Source organism: Carcharodon carcharias, chromosome 1, assembly GCF_017639515.1.
Source record: "Carcharodon carcharias isolate sCarCar2 chromosome 1, sCarCar2.pri, whole genome shotgun sequence".
NCBI lineage: Eukaryota > Metazoa > Chordata > Chondrichthyes > Lamniformes > Lamnidae > Carcharodon > Carcharodon carcharias.
The window spans coordinates 43370562-43382679 of record NC_054467.1 but is presented as its reverse complement, the minus strand read 5'-3'; the positions used below and the strand labels follow the sequence as shown (position 1 = coordinate 43382679).

At 47.6% G+C, this 12118-nt stretch overlaps 1 protein-coding gene across 1 annotated transcript in view; it reads right to left on the bottom strand.

The window, feature by feature from the left end:
* Positions 1 to 12118, bottom strand: part of LOC121270583 (short transient receptor potential channel 3) — a 136856-nt gene that overhangs the window by 58121 nt on the left and 66617 nt on the right. The gene's annotated exons all lie outside the window — the stretch shown is intronic.

The following is a 12118-nucleotide window of genomic DNA, read 5'->3' as shown; positions in this document are numbered from 1 at the left end:
ATGCTGGCACACAACAACAGGGAGAATGCCCGAAATCAAGATCCTCACGGACTTTGAAAACAGAGCCATCCAGCTGGCCAGCGAGGATCTGGACCATTCCTGTGCTGACAGTGAGGTCGGCGGTGCTCTATCAAGTGAGGATCCAGCCGTGCAACATCCATCAGACAACCATGCTGTGAGTGATGTGTCCTGTTTAACAGGGCACTGCCATGCAGCAATTATCTCTCCTTGCTTTCACAGGCACATCTGCCAAACAGCCAATGGAGTCCATGACCCAGGGCCTCCAATCAAGCCCCGAAGAAACTTCTGGAGCGGAATCTGAAGGCACGCTCCTTGAAGTTCCATCACAACGCTCACCCACACCCTTCACCGGTGCAGATACACACACCTCAGTGGGACCTAGCTTCAGAATAGCCTTGGGATCACAATCTATTGAGCACATCGCACAGTCTGATCCAGAGCAAGTGGCAGCAGGGACTTCCCAGGTGTCTGGCACTCGGAGGACTGCTTCGGCCAGAAATTTGCTGAGTCCAAGTCAGATGACGATCCTCTGGACTCAGTCACGTCACAGTTGCTGAGGCAAGTTCAGGAATATGAGGGAGGGATGTCCACTGCACTCTTCAGATTGCAAGGCATGATGGAGGAGTCCATCCGCCTTCAAGCCGAGGTGAGAACATCAGCATGCCAATGCACCGAGGTCAACACTGGTAGGATGGTGGCCGTCAAGGAGACCTTGGTCCAGGACATCATTCCTGCACTGCTGCAAGGGCTGAACTCGATCGCTGATGCCATAGTTGGCCTCCAATAGTATGTGAGAGGGGTGCAGGGCAGCCTGATCTCACTCCAGCTAACCCTTCTCCTCAAGGAGTCAGCCAGGGGCACTTGGGCACCAATAGGGAGGATGATCAGCAGGTATACCCCCCTGGGGCCATCCATCCAGGTGACTCGGAGTGTCCAGCCCATCCAAATCCCCTCTTCCTGAGACCTTAACAGCTCTAGCTTCACAGGCCAAGGGGGGTGCCATTGCCCCACAGCAGGGCCCCAAAAGCAGGCTGGGGTCCTCCGGTTCTCTGGTCTCCAGAGGACGCCCACCAAGGTCATAAGAGACACGGCGTAGCAATCAACAGGGTGCCTCCACTTTTGCTGTGGATATCGGGGGAGCACTAAGAAGTAGCACAGGGTTAGGTAGGTTAAGAATGTAGTAGCACAGCCTGGGCACAGATGTTAATCATCTTGTACATAATGTTCACTATTGTCAATAAACTACCAAGAATGTCTCCCTGCCTATAGCTCCTTGTTCTGATAAGCAGTGTTCATGTCACTCAGATGTGAAATCTTTCTGCACAATATAAAGACAGGTGTCTCAGACCAGGGCCTCTTCCCTGTGCTTTGTGCAGCATTCACCAAAGTGATAATCCGGCCTCACACTTTCTAGACACATTACTGATGCCTGCACTTCAACGGTGCCTTTCCTTGCTGACAGAATGTCATGGGCAGGTGTCACAGAGTTCCCTCATTCTCTCTGAGTGCTCTCAGCACATTTAGGGTAGGACTGGCCCCCATCTCTTCAGCATCTGTGACCACTGACCCTGTGCTCCTGAAGGGGTCAGGTGCTGAAGGCAGACAAAAGATCAAATGCTTTTCAAGTTTCATGGCTACGTCCCTGTGATATGACCCTGATCACAGAGCGCAAGCAAGCTGCCCTCAGCCAGACAGGAGTCAGTCATTCTCAAAGGCTGTGTGAAAATCTATGGAGTGTCCTCACTGCATGCTGTCATCATCCTCCTAGAATTGAGTGATTATTAGAACCTCCACTGCATCTCCATGACAGGAGGGGCATTATCACAGAGGGTATGTGCTTTGCCATAAACAGACTGGAGTCAAACGTTCATAAATGCGATGTGAGGATCTTATGGTGTCTCCTCACTACACATGAACATCATCCTCCACAAATCTAGCTATGAGGGCCTCCCAAGCATGCCTGCCTCATCTGGCCAGTGCGAGGCCTCATCGCTGTCATCGTCGCCTTCAATGACTTCCTCACCCTTATCACCGTCGGCGTGCTCCTCATCAGAGGAGATCTCCAGCTCCTGCATCTCCTCCTCAGCCAGCTTCTCTTCCCATTGCAGCGCCAGGTTGTAAAGGGCGCAGCAGGCAATAACGATGCATGAACCCTCTGTGGACTGTATTAAGGACTCCATCAGACCGATCCAGGTACCAGAACCTCGTTTTCAGCACCCTGATGTTTTGCTCCACCAAGTTGCGAGTTGCAGCATGAGCCTCGTTATACTGTCGTTCTGCTGCATTCTGAGGCCACCACACGGGTGTCATCAGCCACACCCTCTGCGGGTAACCTTTGTCCCTGAGGAGCCATCGGTGGACCCTGGAAGATGTCAGGGATCTGTGACTGACTGAGAATGTAGGAGTCATGCACACTCGCTGGAAACCGTGCACAGACCTGCAGGAAGCATTTGTGGTGGTCGCACACCAGCTGCACATTCAGCAAATGGAATCTTTGCGTTGACATAGTTAACTGCATGTTGCCATGGAGACCTGAGCACCATGTGAGTGCAGTCGATGGCATTCTGCACCTGTGGGAAATCTGAGATCTGTGCAAATCCAATCGCTCTTACATCCTGGCTCTCCTGGTCCTGGGCTAAATGCACAAAGTTGTGTGCCCTTGCAAAGATAGCATCCGTGACCTCATGGATGCATTGTAGGTGGAGGCTTGTGGTATTCCACAGAGGTTACTTGTGGAGCCCTGAAAGGAGCCATTGGCATAGAAATTGAGCTCCACTATCACTTTCACGGCCACTGGCAGTGGATGCCTTTCATGTCCACATGGCGTCAAATCCTGCAGTAACTGGCAGATGTGACTGACCAGTTCCCTAGACATGCGCAGTCTTTGCTGACACTGGTTCTCAGTCATCTGCAGGAATGAAAGGTGGCATCTGTAGACCCTGGGTCTAGCTAGGTGCCAACCACCAATGACTCTCTGTGGCTCTCTGTGGTTCTTAGGCGGCCTGTGCAGGAGCCCCAGCCGCACCTTCTTCCAGAGGGTGTTGCTCCTCCCTCTGTGCAGCCAGGTGCCTAAGTCGCTCTCTTCTCCGTCATCTTCGCACTCTGTACACCATGAGGCATACAGCTAGTTCACCAGGCTCCATGATCCTGATGTACTCCTCCTGGAGGATAAAAGAGAGACACGCATGGGTTAGCTTGGGTGTACTAAGAACCTCTCTCGGGTAAGTCTGAAGGCCCCTTAACGCATCCTGGAGAATGCTGGCTACCACTTGGAGGGCCAGAGATTAGTGCGATGTATGCCTGCCCGAAACCCCACCTTCCTTCGCCCCACTGCACCTGACCGATTGGCGACAGCTTTGCCCATTGGACTGCATGCTGTGCTCTCAGCTCAGGCACAGGCATTCTCCTAACCTGCACTGCAAGGTTGCATTGCACTGTTAGCTTGAGCCATGGGGGAGACTGGTCCAAATTGAGAAAATGACTTTGCAAGGGGCTGTGAGAGCCTCCACCAGTGACTGCTCCATGGCCAGGTTTAGCAAGGAGATTGTACATGCCCAGTCATCCAACTATTCTGCAGTCCACTAAAACGCCTTAGTTTGCAGTCTGTGCACAAGGAGTGAAGAGCTCTGGAGCACTTGGTGTTGACACTCTCAGGCCTCTGCGTTGCTTGAGTGGGCAGATAAGCTGGAGGCTCAAATCCAATCATATCAACAGAAAATGTTGGAAAATCTCAGCAGGTCTGACAACATCTGTGAGAAAAAGTGTTAACATTTCTAGTCCATATGACTTCTTCAGATACATATAGACTCGAAACGTTAACTCTGTTTCTCTCTCCACAGATGCTATCAGACCTGCTGAGCTTTTCCAGCATTTTATGTTTTATTTCAGATTTCCAGTATCTGCAGTATTTTGCTTTTATCCAATCATATCAATGTGGCTGTGCCTGAACTGTATCAGCTGCAGAGGAATGGTCGCTTTATACAAGGTGTCCCTGTGTGGTCACTTCCCTCTCCCCCCGCACCCCCCACCCCCCAACCCTGCATGTGCTTGTGCGCTACCTTCAACTGCAGGGCAGCCTTTGCCCCGTCCCCAAAGTCACCTCCACTGCAGGGCAGCCTTTGCCCCCCACAATGCGTTTCAACCTTGAAGTCCAACAGGTAATCGGGGCAATTGCTATGCAATGTTACTGTGCACTCACCTCCAAGTTCCCCTCAAAGTGCAGCCCACCAAGTGCACACCTTTTATATGCTGTTGTGAAATGTCAGCGTGGGCAGACAATCCAGCAGGGGAGAATAAGTCCGGCGGGCTAGCCTTATAACAATATGCTGATGTATTACAATGAGGTTCCCTACGTCCAAAGGCAGGAAACGCAGCCCACCATTGACGGGCTGAGCAGATGATCGCTAACTGGTTTTAGGCTGTCGTGAAACCAACTTTTGGCCTTCTCACCATATTGTCTGCTCATACCACCTAAGGCGCCCAATGCCAGCAGACACACAAAATTCCGCCGTATGTCTGTCTTTGGCCCCTGAATAAAAGGAGCTGCCTGGCAGTATTGGGAAAACTCGCACATAGTTATATCTGGGGAGCTACTAATGACCCCCTGTGGACTGCACATGCCAAATGCAAAGAGAGCTCTCCATCTGCCTTTCATAACCCAGGATAGCCAACAGGAATCTGTTCGTCCTAACCTGGTCTGACCTACATGTGACTCTAGATCCACAGCAATGTGGTTGACTCTTAACTGCCCTCTGCAATGGCATGGCAAACCATTCAGTTCAAGGGCAATTAATATTAGGCAACAAATGCTGGTCTTATAGTGATGCCCACACCCCATGAATGAATAAAGAAAAAACCTTCCTTTCAACTTTTAATCATTGAGGCATTTAACAATCTTGGGGACCCAGATGAGGATACACATCCTTTGTCAAAGACAGTGTGGAGAGGTAAAAGTCATGTGACATGAGCCTCTGGCTTGTGGAACCAGTAATATTGCCTTGCTGAACTACATCTAACTGGGAGCCTCATAGAAAAGAAGTTCTGCCCAGGTTCAACATCTGGTCCCATGTACATTGTTTCTGTGGGAAATTCTGCACCATTGCCTACAAGACTGATTCATCTCTGCCTGCCTATTTCATCGTGTGAAGTCAAAACGGAAAAGTGAATTATACAACATTGTTTTGCAGCCTGCCAACCTCTGTGAAGGAATACCTCATTGGACTTTGATTCTTGACCCTGGAACCTGCGTGAAATAACATTTCTTTTCTCTGTGGTCTCCGCACTGTAAATCTTTCTCTCCATCCCTCTCTTTACTGTCTGAGTGTGGAGGCCATGTTGCAATTCTCCTCCCGTGTTTTGAGTGTGTGCAAATAAACTAACAATTTTAGTTCATCCTATCTCAAGTTTGCTGTGAGGCTATTAATAGAAAATTGGATCACACCAAAACCAAGGGGTTGGGAAATAATCTGCTTTACCAACTCTCTTAATTACCTTGAACTTTCAGAGGTTCTCCCTCTAAACGCAATAGCACTAACACTTCATCCCCTGGTTAAAATTCTGGGTCTCAGCTTGCGTATCTGCTAATTCCTTCATCTTTGTGAAATTTTAAGATGTTATTGAGCCACTTCGTAGGCTCCTGTGAGCCATTCCTGGAACATGGACACATAAGCTAGTATTCAGGATTCATCTCTCTCTGTCCTAAAAACTTTTCTTTGATTAATTTCAGACAGCCTCTTATCTCATGTCCATAAATTAATTCAAAAGGACTAAAACTGGTAGATTCATTCGGTGAATTTCAGCTAGTAAATAAAAGAAAGTCCAGTCCTTTGTCCCAATCATGGGAATATTCATGACAATATGCATTAATAATTGTTTTGAGAGTTTGATGGTACCTCTTTAAAGCACCCTGTGTCTGTGGATGATATGCTGTGGACTTTAACTTTTTTATATCCAAATTGCTCATTCTGTTTTGAAACATTTTAGACACCTTGATCCCACTGGATCTCCTTTGGTAATCCATATTAAGAAAGAAATTGGGTTAACCTCTCTACCACAACCTTAGCTGTAATTGTTCTCAAAGGGATGGATTCTGAAAATTGAGTTGTCATATTCATAATAGTAAGGACATACTGGTGTCCCACTTTCATTTTTGGTAATGGTCCCACACAAGAATCAGGAGGGAAACTCTCTGTTAGTTGGAGTCATACCTAGCACAAAGGAAGATGGTTGTGGTTGTTGGAGGTCAATCATCTCAATTCCAAAACATTATTGCAGGAGTTCCTCAGGGTAGTGTCCTAGGCTCAACCATCTACAGCTGCTTCATCAATGACCTTCCTTCCATTATAAGGTCAGAAGCGGAGATGATCGCTGATGATTGCACAATGTTCAGCACCATTTAGGACTCCTGGGATACTGAAGCAATCCATGTCCAAATGCAGCAAGACTTGGACAAAATCCAGGCTTGGGCTGACAAGTGGCAAATAACATTCATGCCACAAAACTATCAAGCAATGACCATCTCCTACAAGAGAGAACTTAACCATGGCCCCTTGATGTTAATGGCATTACTATTGCTGAATCCCCCACTATCACCATCCTGGGGGTTACTATTGACCAGAAACGTAACTGGACTAGCCATATAACTACCATGGCTACAAGAGCAGATCAGAGGCTAGGAATCCTGTGACAAGTAACTCAGCTCCTGACTCCCCAAAGCCTGTCCACCATCTACAAGGCACTGGTCAGCAATGTGATGGAATACTTTCCACTTGCCTGGATGAGTGTAGCTCCTGCAACACTCAAGAAGCTTGACACCATCCAGGACAAAGCAGCCCACTTGATTGGCACCCCATCTGCAAACATTCACTCCCCCTACCACCGATGCACAGTGGCAGCAGTGTGTACCATTTACAAGATGTACTGCAAAAACTCGCGAATGCTCCTTAGACAGCACCTTCCAAACTCATGAGCACTATCATCTAGAAAAACAAGGGCAGCAGACACATGCCACCTGGAAGTTCCCCTCCTAACCACTCACCATCCTGACTTGGAAATATATCACCATTCCTTCACTGTTGCTAGATCGAAATCCTGGAATTCACTCTCTAACAGCACAGTGGGTATACCTATACTACATGGACTGCAGAGGTTCAAGAAGGCAGCTCACCACAACCTTCTCAAGGGCAATTGGGATGGGCAATAAATGATGGCCTAGCCAGCAATGTCCATATCCTACGAATGATCAACAAAAAAAAAACACCCTGCTAAATTCCCCATATGGCACACTTTACAAAACTGCACCAAGTCCTCGTGTAGACATGGTCAGTAATAATGTCGGGTTATCCGTGCCTGACTTTTCTGTATCCCGACATGTCCTGCCATATTTCATGTGCTATCCATGATATCTCTTTACGATATTTGGGTGGTACCACTATCTGATGAACAACCATCCACTCTTCATCTGCATCTCTGTGAGGTCGCCACTTCATCAGAAGAATTTCCTTTTTAACGTAACATTCTGGAAGTCACTCAGCTTCAGTTTCAGTTTGGGCTGATTGTGCTACCTGCCTTAACTCTGGATCAGCTTGTTGAGCCCTGATTAGAGAAGATTTACTAAACATCTCCTTTGGGTTATCCAAGTCTTTAAAGAAAGTTTTGGCTAACCAAATATTTGCCTTCCGATAATGGACTTTGCTTAGCCATTGTTCGGGTCAGCACATATGAAGGAAAACTTCCTGGTACTGTTTCATTTAACTGTTCCGTCTCTTCAACCTCACCTGGGCTTGTCACTGGACTAGTAATCCTGATACTCAGGGTAATGCCTTGGGGAGCATGGCATGGTGGTACACAGTCGGGAAGGATTTGCCTTGGGAGTCCTCAACATTGACCCCATACCCCATCAAATTTCATGTCATCAGGTCAAACATGGACAAGAAAACCTCCTAATGATAACAACGCACCGCCCCCCCTCAGCTGATCAGTCAGTACTCCTCTATGTTGAATACCACTTGGAGGAAGCACTGAGGGTGGAAAGGGTACAGAATGTACTCTGAGCGGGGAACTTCAGTATCAATCAACAAGAGTGGCTCCGTAGCACCACTACAGACTGAGCTAGCTGAGTCCTAAAGGACTTAGCTGCTAGACTTGCTTTGTGGCAACTGGTGAGGGAGCCAACAAGAGGGAAAAACGTACTTGACCTCATCGTCACTAACCTGCCTGCTGCAGAGGTATCTGTCCATGGCAGTACCGGTTGGAGTGATCATCACACAGTCCTTGTGAAGATGAAGTCCTGTCTTCACATTGAGGATAACCTGCATTGTGTTCTGTGGCACTACCACTGTGTCAAATGGGACGCATTTTGAACAGATCTAGCAACTCAAGACTGGGCAATGAGGTGCTGTGGCCCACCAGCAGCAGCAGAATTGTACTCAGCCACAATCTGTAACTTCCTGGCCTGGCATATCCCCCACTCTATCATTCCCACCAAGCCAGGGGATCAACCCAGGTTCAATGAAGAGTGCAGGAGGGCGTGCTAGGAGCAGCACGAAGCACACCTAAAAATGAGGTGTCAACCTGGTGAATCTACAGCACAGGACTGCTTGCATGCCAAACAGTGTAAGCAGCATGTGATAGACAGAGCTAAGCAATTCCACAACCAACAGATCAGATCTAAGCTCTGCGGTCCTGTCACACCAAGCCGTGAATCGTAGTGGACAATTAAACAACCCACTGGAGGAGGAGGCGCCACAAATATCCGCATCCTCAATGATGGGGCTGTCCAGGACATCGGTGTAAAGGATAAGGCTGATGCATTTGCTACAATCTACAGCCAGAAGTGCCGAGTGGATGATCTACCTTGGACTCCTCCGAAGGTCCCCATCATCACAGATGCCAGTCTTCAGCCAATTCGATCCACTCCAGGTGATATCAAGAAAAGGCTGAAGGCACTGCATACTGCAGAGCTATGGGCCCTGACCAATTCCAGCAATAGTGCAGAAGACTTAGTCTCCAGAACTTGCTACAACACTGGCATTTACCCAGCAATGTGGAAAATTGTCCAGGTATGTCCTGTATACAAAAGCAGGACATACCAATCCAGTAATGGGGGTGGGGGGGGGGGGGGGGGGGGGGGTCATCAACAGAGCTATCAAGTGGCACTTGCTTAGCAACAACCTGCTCACTTATGCTCAGTTTGGGTTCTGCCAAGATCACTCAGCTCCTGACCTCAGTACAGCCTTGGTCCAGACATGAACAAAAGAGCTGAACTCCAGAGGTGAGGTGAGAGTGACTGCCCTTGTCATCAAGGCAGCATTTGTCCAAGTGTGGCGATGTTGCCAGGGCTGGGAAATTGCAACTATGAGGAAAGATTGGATAGGCTAGGGTTGGTTTCCTTAGAATATTGGAGGCTAAGGAGTGACCTAGTTGAGGTGTGCAAAATTATGAGGGGCATAGATAAGGTAGGTAGGGAAGACCCATTTCCATTTGCTGAGGGGGTCAATTACCAGGGGCATAGATTTAAGGTGATTGGTAGAGGTTTAGAAGGGACATGAGGAAAAAAAATTTCACCTAGAGGGTGGTGGGCAACCAGAATTCACTGCCTAAATTGGTGGCTGAGGCTGAGGCTGAAATGCTCACCTCATTTAAAAGGTACTGGGATCTGTACATGAATTGCTGTAACCTGCAAGGCTACAGACCAGATGCTGCAAAGTGGGATTAAAAATCAGCTGCTAGTTTCTTGTTTCTCTATTTTGGCTGGAATAGACACGATGGGCTGAATAGCCTCTTTCTGCACCATAACTTTTCTATAGTTCTAAGGAGCCCTAGCAAAACTGCAGTCAATGAGAATCAGGGGGAAAACGCTTCACTGATTGGAGTCATACCTAGCACAAAGGAAGATGGTTGTGGTTATTGGAGGTCAATCATCTCAGTTCCAGGACATCACTGCAGGAGTTCCTCAGGATAATGTCCTAGGCCCAACCATCTCCAATTGCTTCATCAATGACCTTCCTTCCATATTAAGGTCAGGAATGGGGATGTTTGCTGATGCCTGCACAATGTTCAGAACCATTTGCAACTCCTCAGATACTGAAGCAGTCCATGCCCAAATGCAGCAAACCCGGACAATACCCAGGCTTGGGCTGACAATTGGCAAGTAAAATTCACCCCACACAAGTGCCATGCCACGACCATCTCCAACAAGACAGAATCTAACCATTGCCCCTTGACATTCAATGGCATTATCACCACTGAATCCCCCACTATCAAAATCTTGGAGGTTACCATTGACCAAACTGAACTGAGCTAGCCATATAAATATCATGGCTACAAGAGCAGATCAGAAGCTAGGAATCTTACAGTGAGTAACTCACCTCCTGACTTCCGAAAGCCTGTCCACCATCTACAAGGCACAGGTCAGCAGTGTGATGGAATACTTGCCTGGCTGAGTGCAGCTCTAACAACACTCAAGAAGCTTGACACCCTTCAAGACAAAGCAGCCCACTTGATTGGCACCCCTTCCGCAAACATTCACTCCCTCCACCACTAAGGCACAGTGGAAGCAGTGTGTAACATCTACAAGATGAACTGTAGGAACTCGCAAAGGCTCCTTAGACAGCACCTTCCAACCCCACTACCATCTAGAAGGACAAGGGCAGTAGACACATGGGAACAGCACAAGCTGGAAGTTCGCCTCCAAGCCATTCACCACCCTGACTTGGAAATATATCGCCGTTTCTTCACTGTCACTGGGTCAAAATCCTGGAACTCCATCCCTAACAGTGCTGTGGGTTGAGGTTCAAGAAGGTAGCTCACTACCACCTTCTCAAGGGTAATTAGGGATGGGCAATAAATGCTGGCCTAGCCAAAAATGCCCACATTCCATGAATGAATAAAAAAATATTACGGGAGAAGCTACTATCTTCGCTCCAGCTAAGTCATTTCCCAGGTGTAAGTCAACTCCATCTACAGGCAACTGCTGGACAACCCCGACTATCACTGTCCCAGACATTAGATCACACTCCAAGGACACCCAGTACAAAGGTACGGGTATATACTCCCCGTCAATATCCTGTATTAAAACTTCAGCTTTTAACGCGCTCTCTGGTGCCTTTTCCCAGCAAAAAGGTTTGAGTGGCTCCTGTCTCTTAATATATTATAGGTTTTGCAGTCCTATTTGTGGGATAAGGGGTTACTTTTCCTCTCAACAAAAATTCTTTATATGCATCTTAGTCACCTCCCCTGAACTCATAGCAGCATTTACACTCGGACTCACAGCTGTAGTTAACTCTACAACCTAATCTGTTGTATTTTCAATCAGGGCTCCTTTTCCTGAAATGCCCTTATGTACCCCACCAAGTCCCATGGATTTCCCACACAGTTTCCAGCAGTCTGATCAAAGGTGTCCCACTTTGTTACAATGGAAACACTTAGGCATTCAAATATCACTTTCACCCTCAGCACCTTCCATTCTGGTCTGAGGAGGTGTTCATGGGGCACTCCTAGCTGTCTTGGGCTACTTGTCTCCCTTTCACCCTCCCACCTTCTATCCTTCTTGTGTTTGTGGGGGTGACAGAAAAAGGGTTTGGATTTATGAACCAGTTCATAATCATCAGCCATCTCCACTGCCTTTCTAGATAACCTTGTGGTCTTCAAAATGGAGGAAGTGAATTTTTTAATTCTTCCAGGAGAATTATTTCCCTAAGAGCCTCATATGTGACATCCACTTTTAATGCCCATATCCAATGGTCAAAATTACTTTGCTTTACCCTCTCAAATTCAATATAGGTCTGCCCAGGCTGTTTCCTTATGTTTCAGAATTTCTGCCTGTACACCTCAGGAACCAACTCATACGCACTAGGAATAGCCTTTCTTACTGCATCATAATCTGTAGAAACCTCTTCTGAAAGTGATGCATAAACCTCAAGAGCTCTGCCCACCAAACTACTTTGCATTCTGGTTACATTTGCAGGAGCAATGTCCTATTTCCTTTTGGCCACTTCACTTCCTTAGCTACTTTCTCAAATGAAATGAAAAATGCCTCTCAATCCCTTTCCTCAAACTTTGGTAGGGCTTGTACAAATTTAAACATCTCCCCACGAGG